Genomic DNA, 13,113 nt, shown 5'->3' with positions numbered 1-13,113 from the left:
CCTGTTGTGGCTGTCCTTTTTCCTCACTCCCACTCGCTCTTCCACAATGACGTTGATAAGTCTGCATGCAGAAGCAAGGTTCAGCAGCTGGCTGTATGGAGCAGTCATAACAACCTGAAGCTTAACACGCTCAAAACAGTGGAGATGACTGTGGATTTTAGGAGAAACCAGCTGCACTCCCCACACTCACCATCATGAACAACAACAATAAGAGTTTAAATCTCACTCACCTTCACACATACTGTACACTTGTGTGCTCAAATCAATCTCTTCGACCTCAGTCCAAAATTACTTGTGCAGTGTGTGTGTGTGTGTGTGTGTGTGTGTGTGTGTGTGTGTGTGTGTGTGTGTGTGTGTGTGTCATGTTAAATGTTTTGTACCTTTGGAGGGTATGGAGGAAGACTTATACCAGCTAAGGCACTTCAGTGGAGTCATTCAGGTTCCTGTGCACCACCATCTCTCAGGGCCTGAAGTGGGTCAATCACATCGACTCCATTGTTAGAAAGGCCAAACAGAGGATGTATTTTCTTCATCAGCTGAGGAAGTTCAACCTGCCACAGGAGCTGCTCAAACAGGTCTACTCAGCCATCATCGATTCTGTCATATGCACTTCATTAACCCTCTGGTTAGAATGTCTGAAAGTATTATTGGTGGTCCCCTGCCCACTCTACAGAAACTGTACACATCTAGATTGAAAAAAAGGGCTCAGGAAATCACTCTAGATTCCTCACATCCAAGCCACATGCTTTTTTAACTTTTGCTGTCTGGCAGACACTATCTACGTCATAAAGACTTAAATGCTCTCCCCATTGTGCAATAAAATAAAAAAAATGCCACTTTTTACTTATCTAAATCTGTACTTTTCTTTCTTTTTTATTTTCTTTATAAATAATTTTCAATAACTTTTATTCTTTTTTATTTAAAAAAGTTTCAATTAAAAAAATGTGCAACTGGAAGCTTCTGTCACCAAAACAAATTACTTATAAGTACAAACATATTTGGCAATATAGCTCTTTCTCATTTTGATTTTGATTCTGAAAAGAGACTATACTGATAATTAAACTTTGATATATTTAGTGTAGTAAATGTGCAGCTTGTAGTGCAGTACATATTTACTTTCCTCTAAAAATAACTCAACTTATAGCCATTATTGTTTAAATAACTGGCAACAAAAGTAAGTACACCCTAAGTGAACATGTTAAAACTGTGTCAGTATTTTGTGTGAGCACCCTCTCTAATCCTCCATAATGACATCACAGTGCTGCTGGATGCTAGAAACTCAATTCAATTCAATATTTGTATAGTGCTTTTAACAATGGACACTGTCTCAAAGCAGCTTTACACAGATAATGTGGTAAGAAATAATAAATAAGAATGTTCTTTATATGTAAGTCGGTGTAACAGATCCAAATCCATCCTCAAAGATACTCCTGGATCCTCAGGCCGTAGAGGTGAAACATCCCCAGCTGCACAGAGTGGCCTCCAATCGAAGAGAACACCATCCAGATGCAGGCTGTGATGAAGTGGGCAGCTCCGAAGCCAGGAGAGGGGCAGGAACAATAGTCGCTGGAACCTCAGGAGCATGTTTAACTCAACAGAGAGAGAGAGAGAGAGAGAGAGAGAGAGAGTGGTGACAGGGAGAGAAAGATATGGATTATAAAGTATCCTTATTGTTGTATCAAAGTTAAAGACACTGTGTAGTTGGCGACTCCGGCAAGACTAAAAAGGAGCCAGAAGGTAACACAGACATGAGGGATCTCTGGGATGAGAGAGGCCACCACACAACTATCAACAAACCTGAGTGAACGTGTGAGAGTGAGGGGATGACAGCATACAAATATCCCTGTTTACCAAACACTCATTATCCAGGATCCCTCCAGATTTGCACCTTTAACTAAGATAAGATAAGATAAGATAAGATAAGATAAGATAAGATAAGATAAGATAAGATAAGATAAGATAAGATAAGATAAGATAAGATATACCTTTATTTGTCCCACAGTGGTGAAATTTCCATGTTACAACAGCAAAGAAAAATGGTAAAATATAAAGCAGAGACATAGCACAAATATAGACAGTACCGTATATAAATACAACAGAAAAGCAACAAACAATATAGTAGTTACACTATCAAATAATACATTTGTACTAGTTAATACTAGTTTTTGTGCAACAACTGTGTAATAATACAATTGTTTAAAATTGTATTATTACACAGTTGTTGCACAAAAACTTCATTGCTATTGCACAGTTTAAAAAACATTATTAACACTGTGCATTATGGAGAATGATTCGCTGGGAGCAGCTCTGATTGTAAAAGTCTAATTACAATAGGAAGAAAAGACCTTCTATATCACTCCTTCAGACACTTGGGATGTAACAGCCTTAAGGGGCTGCGCAGAGATTAAACTCTTCCATACATAGGGTGAGTTCCATGTTTCATGTAACATGAAAAATGAAATCCATGTTTCCCCCAATGAACCGCAGCTCCCCAGTACCAGCAGCACTCATGCAGCCCCAGACCATGATGCTTCTACCACCATGCTTGACTGTAGGCAAGAGACAATATTCTTGTTACTCATTTACATTTACATTTGGCATTTAGCAGACACCATTGTCCAGAGTGACATACAAAAGTGCTTTGAGTCTCAATCAATGAATAAATCTACACTGGTACTCTTGATTACAATCTTAATATAAATCAGCCTACAACTCTGTTGAGAGGATTGTTTTTTAAACAAAGCAAACCTGGAAAGTGTTAGTTTGAATGTTTTAGGAATAGGAAGGTAGATACTCCACTGTTCAGACATCTAGGGGAAGTTCATTCCACCACCTTGTTGCCAGAACGGAGAAGAGCCTTGAAGAATACTTACCTTTTACCCTGAGAGGTGGTACCAGTCAAGCAGTGCTAGAGGACCTCAGTCAGCATGGTTCAGCGTGAGGAGTGATGAGGTCTCTGAGGTAATAGGGTGCGGGTCCGTTTTTTGGCTTTGTAGGTAACTATCAGTGTTTTGAATCTGATGCATGTAGCTAAAGAAAGCCTGTGGAGAGAGCGCAGCAGTGGGGTGGTGTGGGAGAACTGTGGGCAGGTTGAACACAAGTCACACAGCTGTGTTTTGGATCATTTGCATTGGACAAATAGCGTTCGGAGGAAGACCTGCCAGCAGAGAGTTGCAGAAGTCCAGTGTCGAAATGACAGGAGACTGAACAAGCACCTGAGCAGCCTGTCCAGTGTGGACAAAAATAGTCAAATCCATTGGATGTTGTAGAGAAGGAACCAACAAGAACGAACCACATTAGCAACATGTGAGGAGAAGCACAGTTGATTGCCCATAGTTTCCCCCAAGATTGTGAGCAGTGGCTGAAGAGGAGAGCAGAGAGTTACGAAGAGTTATTTTGAGATCCTAACCTGGAGCATCCAGCAGTTTTATCCAGCAGTTCGGTTTTGCTGTGGTTAAGCTTTAGTTGATAAGCACTTATCCGCAAAGATATGTCTGCCAAGCATGCCGAGATCTGAGCAGAATCTGTGGTATCTAAGGGGGGAAAGAAGAAGATGAGTTGAGTGTCATTAGCATTACAATGGTAAGAAAACCTATGTGAGAATATGAGGAGAAAATGTGAGGAGAAAAGGAGGGGACCAAGTACTGTGGGACACCAGTGAAGAGTCTGCATGGGGCAGCTGTGGACCCCCTCCAGTGTGATTGAGCGAGTACTCCTCACCATTGCCACACATGCTGGACACAATCTGAGCCAAACAAGTTTATCTTATTCTCATCAGACCACAGGACATGGTTTCAGTAATTCATGCTCTTGGACAGGTTTTTTTCAGCAGACTGTTTCTGGGCTTTCTTGTAAGAAAGCTTAAAAAGAGACTTCCTTCTGGGACGACGGTCATGCAATCCGACTTGTTGCAGTATGCGCCGCGTGGTCTGAGCACTGACAAGCGGACCTTTTGCTTCTGCAACCTCTAAAGCAATGTGGCACTAGTCATGCGTCTATTTTTTTAAGCCACTTTCTTCCTAGCCACTGTACTGTAACTCAGTTTCAGGGTGTTAACAATATTCTTATACCCTAGGCCATCTTTATCTAGAGCAACCATTCTTATTCACAAATCCTTGGGGAGCTTAGTTGTCATGAGGTAAAATATGTATTGAACACTTCACCATTTTTCTCAAAAAAAAAATATTTCTAAAGGTTCGGGTTTTAAAATATTTCTAAAGGTTTACGCTGTGTGGATTATATTTGGACTGCTAAACTCTGTTTGCTTGTATTTTCTGGCTTCCACCTCCATGTCTCCGCATGACATATAGGCATGTAGGTACAAAATGTAATGAAATTTGTTGTTTTATTATTTAAATAAATCTTTAAATTAATATTTTTTTAATTTGCAGTTTATATCACTGATCTTGTTCCCATGAAGAACATCCTATGTTATGGTGTAAGACCATAAATGATTTTTAATTGCCATTGTTATTATTGAGATGGGCACACATTCGCTACAGGGAAATTGCCAAGCAGCTTGTTCAAAAAAGGTCCACTGTTGGAGCAATCATTAGAAAATGGAAGAAGCGAAACATGACTGTCAATCTCCCTCGGACTGGGGCTCCATGCAAAATCTCACCTCGTGGGGTCTCAATGATCCTAAGGAAGATGAGAAATCAGCCCAGAACTACATGGGAGGAGCTGGTCAATGACCCGAAAAGAGCTGGGACCACTGTTTCCAAGGTTACTGTTGGTAATACACTAAGACGTCATGGTTTGAAATCATGCATGGCACGGAAGGTTCCCCTGCTTAAACCAGCATGTGTCCAGGCACGTCTTAAGTTTGCCAATGACCATTTGGATGATCCAGAGGAGTCATGGGAGAAAGTCATGTGGTCAGATGAGACCAAAATAGAACTTTTGGATCATAATTCCACTAAACGTGTTTGGAGGAAGAAGAATGATGAGTACCATCCCAAGATCACCATCCCTACTGTGAAGCATGGGGGTGGTAGCATCATGCTTTGGGGGTGTTTTTCTGCACATGGGACAGGGCAACAGCACTGTATTAAGGAGAGGATGACCGGGGCCATGTATTGCGAGATTTTGGGGAACAACCTCCTTCCCTCAATTAGAGCATTGAAGATGGGTCGAGGCTGGGTCTTCCAACATGACAATGACCCGATGCACACAGCCAGGATAACCAAGGAGTGGCTCTGTAAGAAGCATATCAAGGTTCTGGCGTGGCCTAGCCAGTCTCCAGACCTAAACCCAATAGAGAATCTTTGGAGGGAGCTCAAACTCCGTGTTTCTCAGCGACAGGCCAGAAACCTGACTGATCTAGAGAAGATCTGTGTGGAGGAGTGGGCCAAAATCCCTCCTGCAGTGTTTACAAACCTGGTGAAAAACTACAGGAAACGTTTGACCTCTGTAATTGCAAACAAAGGCTACTGTACCAAATATTAACATTGACTTTCTCAGGTGTTCAAATACTTATTTGCAGCTGCATCATACAAATAAATAGTTAAAAAATCATACATTGTGATTTCTGGATTTTTTTTTTTAGATTATGTCTCTCACAGTGGACATGCACCTACGATGACAATTTCAGACCCCTCCATGATTTCTAAGTGGGAGAACTTGCAAAATAGCAGGGTTTTTAAATACTTATTTTTCTCACTGTATGTCTGGGCCCTGGTTACTTTGTCTTCTTACCCAATCAGGAACAGTTTTAGCTCAGGTTTTTCCAGAGTGTATGTACACTTGTCTGTTATCTGCAAGAACTGAAGAACATATGCGCCATTCTGTGTGCTGCGTGATTCTTCTCTGATTAGAAAACACACCACAGGCATCGTAGATCACATGGGAAACCCCTCCAAGAATAATTTTTTTGTTTGGGCATGATACAAATCTAACAGATTTTTTTTTTATATTTATAAATGATTTACAATTAAACATCAACAATTTTTATGAATATTTTTATGAATGATTTGGTCTTGAATTAATAAATATTAAATCTTAATTAATAATCAATATTATAATTATATTTAGAGTAATTCATCATTATAAGATGAACTGTCGACTCACTATGTGCATCATGTCTTACAGATGTTTGCGTTTTTTTAACAGCTTTATCATCTTGACGTACATTTTTGCTAATATTCTGACTCTCAGACAAACATATGAATGTTCTCTAAATGTAACAACTGTAATTAAGTTGTAACTTCATTAAAAAAAACCTATCTATTTTTACTGTTTCAGAGATCTTGTCAAAGTAATTCCAGTTTGTTGTATTTTTGACTCCAGTTTGGGATAATCACTCAATTCAATCAATCAATTACTGTATGTTTTAATTTCTTTTTTTTCCCCTTTTTTTTTTTAACCTTAACTTTGTAATTTCTTTGTAAAAGGGTTGATGTCTTTTGTTTTCTCTCTCTTTTTTGACTTCGATATGTGAGTTTTGGGAGTACATTATTACAACCTTTTTGACCCCAGTTTGGGAAAATCACTCAAATGCAGTGTTTCAAGCTTCAGATCAGTAAGTATTAAGTACAAACTGTACCATGCAATGATATGTTAATGGTACTTTGAAAATGTGAAAATATTTGAAAATGTTGCAAAGTTACATTATATTTGTAAAACTTTTTTAAGCACTTTTAAACCAACAATAAATGTTTGAAATTCAATTAAGTTTTTGACCATTTATTTATTAGAATTAAGGAAATGTAAGGTAGTTAACTGAAGTAAGTGATAAGTTATTGGAAAAGAGTAAATTGTATGTATTACACAAGCACAATGTGTGTGTGTCTGTATTATAAATACAAGGATAAACATTCTTTACCCATATGTGAATGTTTAGTACAGGGGTGGCCAACCCGCGGCTCGCGAGCCGCATGCGGCTCTTTGGCTGGTTTCATGCGGCTCTTACGTTCCTTTCGAAGTTTGTGTGTGTTTGATTTTTAATGTGCGTGTTCGCTTTGTTTGAGGTATTGTTAAGACTTAAATGAACTTGCCCCTACTGGGAAACTTTGCGGTATATCAGACCTTGGCATGAGGCCAATCATAAATTACAGGGATGCACGAGAATTTTCGGAAATACCTAAATCACCGAAACAACACTGCAGAAACACAATTGTAATGATGCAATAAAAAAGCGCAGCAGCACACGGTTATCTGGATAAGAGCAACATATCTGCGGTGTGTGGAGAGCGATTTGCAAAACATGCAATGCTGAAATTTTAAGAGGGAGTGTATCTGCAAAGAGTTTCTCCAAGTCGGGTTTAATTTATCACCTGGAATCCAAACATCCCGATTGCCATTCTAAATATGAGAAGAACGCGGTGCAGAAAATTAAAGTCAATCCGAGCATGCGCACTCAGTCTGTAGAGGACGTTTTTGAAAAGGCAGGAAAGTTTTCCAGTGATGGTGCCAAGGCTAAAGGCATAACACAAAAAATTATGGATTTCATTGCCTTTTGAATTAGATTTTCATTTCGGTGCATCCCTAAAATATTATCGTTGGTGTGGCCCTCTGACACAATTCAGGTTTCTCATGTGACCCCTTGTAAAAATTAATTGCCCACCCTGTCATGTATTAGGATTGCTGTGGTTGTTACCAGTGTCCGTCGTTAGAGGGTGCTGGAGGAGGGGAGAATAATTGTGTTCGGAGAAAGTAAGGAAGTAAAGGTTTTGGAAAAGCACAGGTGTTTGTCTATTTTAATGTAGGCAGTGATGTTACACACCCCTGCGGTATATTCATCTCACGCACATGCGCATTTGACGAAAATACCGTATTAAACTTAAGCGAACACGCTTAAAAAAACCCAAAAACACAAAGTCTGTGTTTTCTACCCTGAAACACGTGAAATCAAAGCATCGATCTGTTCTGACTGACACTCATGTAAAAGAATTGCTTTGAGAGGCAACAACGAAATACGAGGCAGATTTGAAGGGGATTGTTTAAGGCAAGGAATGCCAAAAGTCCCACTAAGTAACATGCATAGTAAAAGAAAAACGCTATTGTAAATTATTATATATTTTTTTGTGGACTTGGTTAAACAGAGTTTGTGTGTGTGAGACAGTGCAAACAATGTTAATTGTTGAAAATGACTGTCCTGTGGTCTTAGAACTGTAGGAGTCAATTTCTGTCATTATGTTGGTGTGTGACATTTACAATAAATCTGGCTGAGCAGCGGTGTGTGTGTGTGTGTGTGTGTAAGAGGAAGGGATGGGTGATGTTCATGTGTGCCCATGTGTATGATGTGGCTCTTTGCGGTAACACAGTCAAAAATGTGGCTCTCGGTCTCTGATTGGTTGGCCACCCCTGGTTTAGTCTATATGCCAATATGTGTCACATATACAGTATGTAATATTTTGAAATATATGTGGCACATATGTACAAGTATCTGACATATATTTCTATATCTGTGAAATTCAAACATGAACATATACACTGGAGATCAAAATTAAAAAACAATTTATAAACAATTGAACAATTCTGAAATAATGTCATCTTCACTGCACAACAGTTGAAGGAGTTTTTGTCCTGTCTATACCATGCTACCAGAACACCTTTTCCACAAAATAACTAAGGCATTTAAAACAAAAAACATTATTTTGCAGAAAACACACTGATCAAAATTAGAGAATATTTTCAGATACCTCCCGGTTATTGGTGTTAATCTGGCACCTGGTGCAAATTTCCTTGATTATCTGTCAACCCCTATTTAACTGGCAGCCTAACTTCCAGTTTCACTGACTCTGCAAGATAATGGGCCATTCTAAAGTGAATGAAAGCCTCCAGCAGCAGGTTGTCCAGATGAAGGCCAAAGGGACGACCCTATCAGCCATAGCAAGACAAGTTGGTCGTTCCAAATCTGTGATTTCAAGAATATTGAATCTTTACAACATCACAAACTCATTAAAGTCTGCCAAGAAGGCTGGTTGTCTAAGGAAGACAAATACAAGAGAGGACAGGATACTGTGGAGGATCTCAATGGGCAATCGTTTCCTCACTGCAGCTGGAATTGCTCACCAGTTTGACGTTTAAGAGCATTTGGACTGAAAGCCCACTCTGCAGTGACCAAACCTCTTATTAGCAGAAAGAATCAAAAGGCTAGACTAAGCTTTGCTGAGGAGCATGTTGTGTGGACAGAGGAGAACTGGTCCAAAGTTCACTTCAGTGATGAAAGCAAGTTTAATTTATTTGGGTCCGATGGGAAACATTATGTTTGGCGACATACAACTGGAGAAAGACTGAACCCAAAGTGTGTAAAGAAGTCAGTGAAAAGTGGAGGAGGAAGTGTCATAATTTGGGGCAGGTTTTCTGCAGCAGGAGTTGGGCCTCTTATACAGCTACATGGCAGAGTAAATGCAAATGTTTATCAGAACCTTCTTCAACAACATATGGTTCCTTCCCTGCGTTTATCACCCAATCAGCCCACGGTGTTCATGCAGGACAACACTCCATGTCACACAGCAAAACGGGTAAAGGTATTGTTATGAGTTGAATAAAATTAAAAATTAAAATGTTTTGTTGATGTTTCAGTTGTTATTAGGAAATTATTTTGAACCTCTGTAAAAAAAAAGCACTAAAATGAATAGACAGGTCCATAATCTAAAACTCTTTTAAATGTAAATGTAAATGCATGTTGGGTGTGCAGTTCAGTGGCCCATAGAGATTAACAAACTTTACCCCTCTGCAGATACCTCTCAACTATTTCTAGTCTGTCTGTGGAGATAACCCTTGAACACATAATAATGGATGCTTGTACCAAGTTAAACTATACATCATAGTGTTTCACAAAATAGAGAATATATGGTTCTCCAATTTTTCTAATGGTTAGCAATAAATCCCCTTGCCTACAAGTTTCTTCAAACAGATAATTCCAGAAGTAATTGAACCTGTTTTAAAATTGACAAACTCTTACATTAGCCCTGGTTATGTACCTAAATCCTTTAAAATGGCAGTTATCAACCACCTAATTAAGAAACCTGACTTTGACCCTTGTCAGCTGTCCATCCATAGGCTTTACCATACCCTAGTTTTTCTTGCTAGACATCAAGTTATGGTAAAAAATAAAGTTTATGTTGTTACTGGCTTTTAATATGAATATGTACTTTTTTGAAGCAACTAATAATTAATTAATATTTTTATTACAAAATGGTATATTAAAATTGTGTTAAACATATGTGTCTACAATATGATACAGCAGGTATATAAGGTAATATAGCTTAGTAATCACTGTATTGCATTTCATTATGCAATCTTCATTGTTCCTGAAACAATGCCAAATAAAAGATTTATTATTTATTAAACTAATAAAAAATTTATTGTAATTTTAAAATAATTATTAACTGATCCATACTAGTGTAAATTAAATATGTACAAAATATCATATATATATATATATATATATATATATATATATATATATATATATATATATATATATATATATATATATATATATATGATATTTTGTACATCCAACCTAATGTTGTAACTTGCTAGTATTTGTCTTTTGTCATTTTCAGTAAAACAATTAAATTATTATTAGAATCTATTTTATATTTACCAATTTTGAATTTTGAAAGGAAATTCAAAATACACAAACATTACAAACATTACAAACAGTTTTTTGTATGTATTTTTATGTCAAAAAAATACTGTGCTGAAGTGACTTCAAGCAGTTAGGGGAAGATGAGGATAATGAGGAGGAGACGTGAACTCCAAATGCAATGCTTGCTGAGGAAAGTTTAAATAGTAGTGATAAGGAAGACTTTCGAGCTGACAGTGTCAACAGACATGTGCAGACAAAGATGGCCCATCACTGCCAGATGAAAGTGTAGATCAGATGAGTAGAGGACCCAGGACAACATAGGATAAAATAACAAATCAGACAGCAAGAGGCAAAATGAAATAGAAATAATGTAGGTGGAAAAAAGGAAAATTTGAACCTCCAGCTGTTGAATTCATAATGAGTGTGTTAAAGCAGGTGTAAACGGACATCATGCATGTATTTCAAACTGTTTGTAACTGATAAAATGCTGCAGGAAATTGCAAAACCGACAAACTTTTACAGTGTGCAGAACAGGTAAAGTCAGAAAACACAACAGCGAAATACATTTTGCAAGTTCTGGCTATGCACATGCCATTTGTACAGAAGTCCAATGTGTGGGCCTATTAAGATACAAATCATCCAGCAGTTTGATGTGATGTCTCATGATCAAATTCTTAAATTGCTGACAATGATTCACTTTCAGGACAACTTCAGTGTGTCTGGAGATATGACGAAAGACAAAATTTGGAAACTTAGGACATGGTTACAAAAACTATAAGATCAACTTCTTTGCATACCTACTTATCATGCAGTTGATGAAATTATGGTACCATTCAAGGGGAAATCTTATGTACGTATCTATATGCCAGCAAAACCTTTCAGGTTCAAGATGTGGGGATGTGCTGGTCAAAGTGACTTTCTTTATGATTTTGACATTTGTGAAGGGGCAGAAAATCCAGACAGAGAGAAATCTGATGGTGTGACTGGAGATGGTGTGACTTGAGATGAACACTTAAAAGTAAAAGGAATCCACTACATCAGCACAGTCCGAATGAACAGGTAAAAAGACTGCAAAATGATGAATGAAAATGGACTGAAGAAAAGAGAAGAGGGTCAAAGGATTTCAGATTGAACCAGGACAATATCATCATTGTTAGATGGTGTGACAACAAAGCTGTGAACCCACTGTCTTCTTTTGTTGGCATCAAACCAGTGGGAAATGTAAAAATGTTTTGTAATGTTTCCCAGACCATTTATTGTTGAAACATACAACAAGTTCAAACTCCAGTGTGCCTTCTGATATGAGAAAGGATGGCATTGATCATTTCCCAAAATGGGAAAGCTGACAGAGATGCAAACACTGCTGGGGCAATCCCTTCTCAGATGTCTACTGTGGGTAAAGTAAAGTCTATCTTTTGTCTGAACTAGGGCTTTGGCCTTCCATAAGGTGAAATGAAAAAGTCATAAAAAGGTTCCTGTTTAATATATATAATTTAAACACTCCAAATACAATAATCAGTCTTTGTTTTTTGTTATAAAATAAACATTGTTGTGGTCATTATTTTATTCCATATTGCCATAAACAATTGCCATAAACGCCCAATGTATCAAATATGATACAAACAAAAAAAATCACATTTGTAATTATGTATAAAAGTTGCTGATACAAAGAATTAGTTTGCAATGCATCTTGGAAGTAGTGATTTATATTTACAACGTTAAATCCCCTCTGCAAAAAAAAAAGTGGTTCCAAACCTTTATGGCTTCTTTTTTCTGTTGTACCCGAAAAAATAGATTTTTAAAACTGTTCAAAACCGGTAGCCGATGATATCCATAGTAAAAGAAAATAGTAGGGTGAAAAGCTACCAGTTTTCAGTAGTCTTCAAAATATATTCTTTTGTGTTTAACAGAAAAAAAGGAATATTTACATTCATGGCATTTGGCAGAAAGAAACATAAAGGTTTGGAACAAGTGGACAGTAAGTAAATGATAACAGAATTTTCGTTTTGGGGGGAATTATCTCTTTACAACAGACCTTGCAGGTCCTTCTATTATTGTGCAGTTTAACAAATTAATTAATTAATTAATTAATTAATTAATTAATTAATTTCTTTTTTAACTGCAAAAAAGGTAATATTATCTTCACATGAAGATGTCACACTCGCATCAAAATTAGTAATCAATAAATTACTGCCTTTTCTTTAAACAAACTGGATGGGTATGACACTGATGATATCACACACCAAAAAATAATTTGCTACAATATATTCAAATACAGTCACTGTCTAATAGGATTTGTTAAGTTTTCAAACCATGACCCATTCATAAGATTTAAAATTTCTTTTAGTTTTCTATCATACATTGTTGGCGTAGGGGTTGTTTCATAGCATGTGTGGTGTAGTAAACCTTGTATTTCCTGTGTTTGTGTCAGAAATTCTTCACGCCATATTTAACTTAACAAGATATTCGTAAGGAGCAGCAGAGGAACATTAATAAGGATGCTGCAAGGTCTCAAAGCAAACAATGTTTTTAAAAGTACAGAGGCTAACTATTTGATCCACAACGGTTTC

The sequence above is a fragment of the Silurus meridionalis genome, chromosome 4 (assembly GCF_014805685.1).
Source record: "Silurus meridionalis isolate SWU-2019-XX chromosome 4, ASM1480568v1, whole genome shotgun sequence".
NCBI lineage: Eukaryota > Metazoa > Chordata > Actinopteri > Siluriformes > Siluridae > Silurus > Silurus meridionalis.
Note: the sequence above shows the minus strand (reverse complement) of the source record.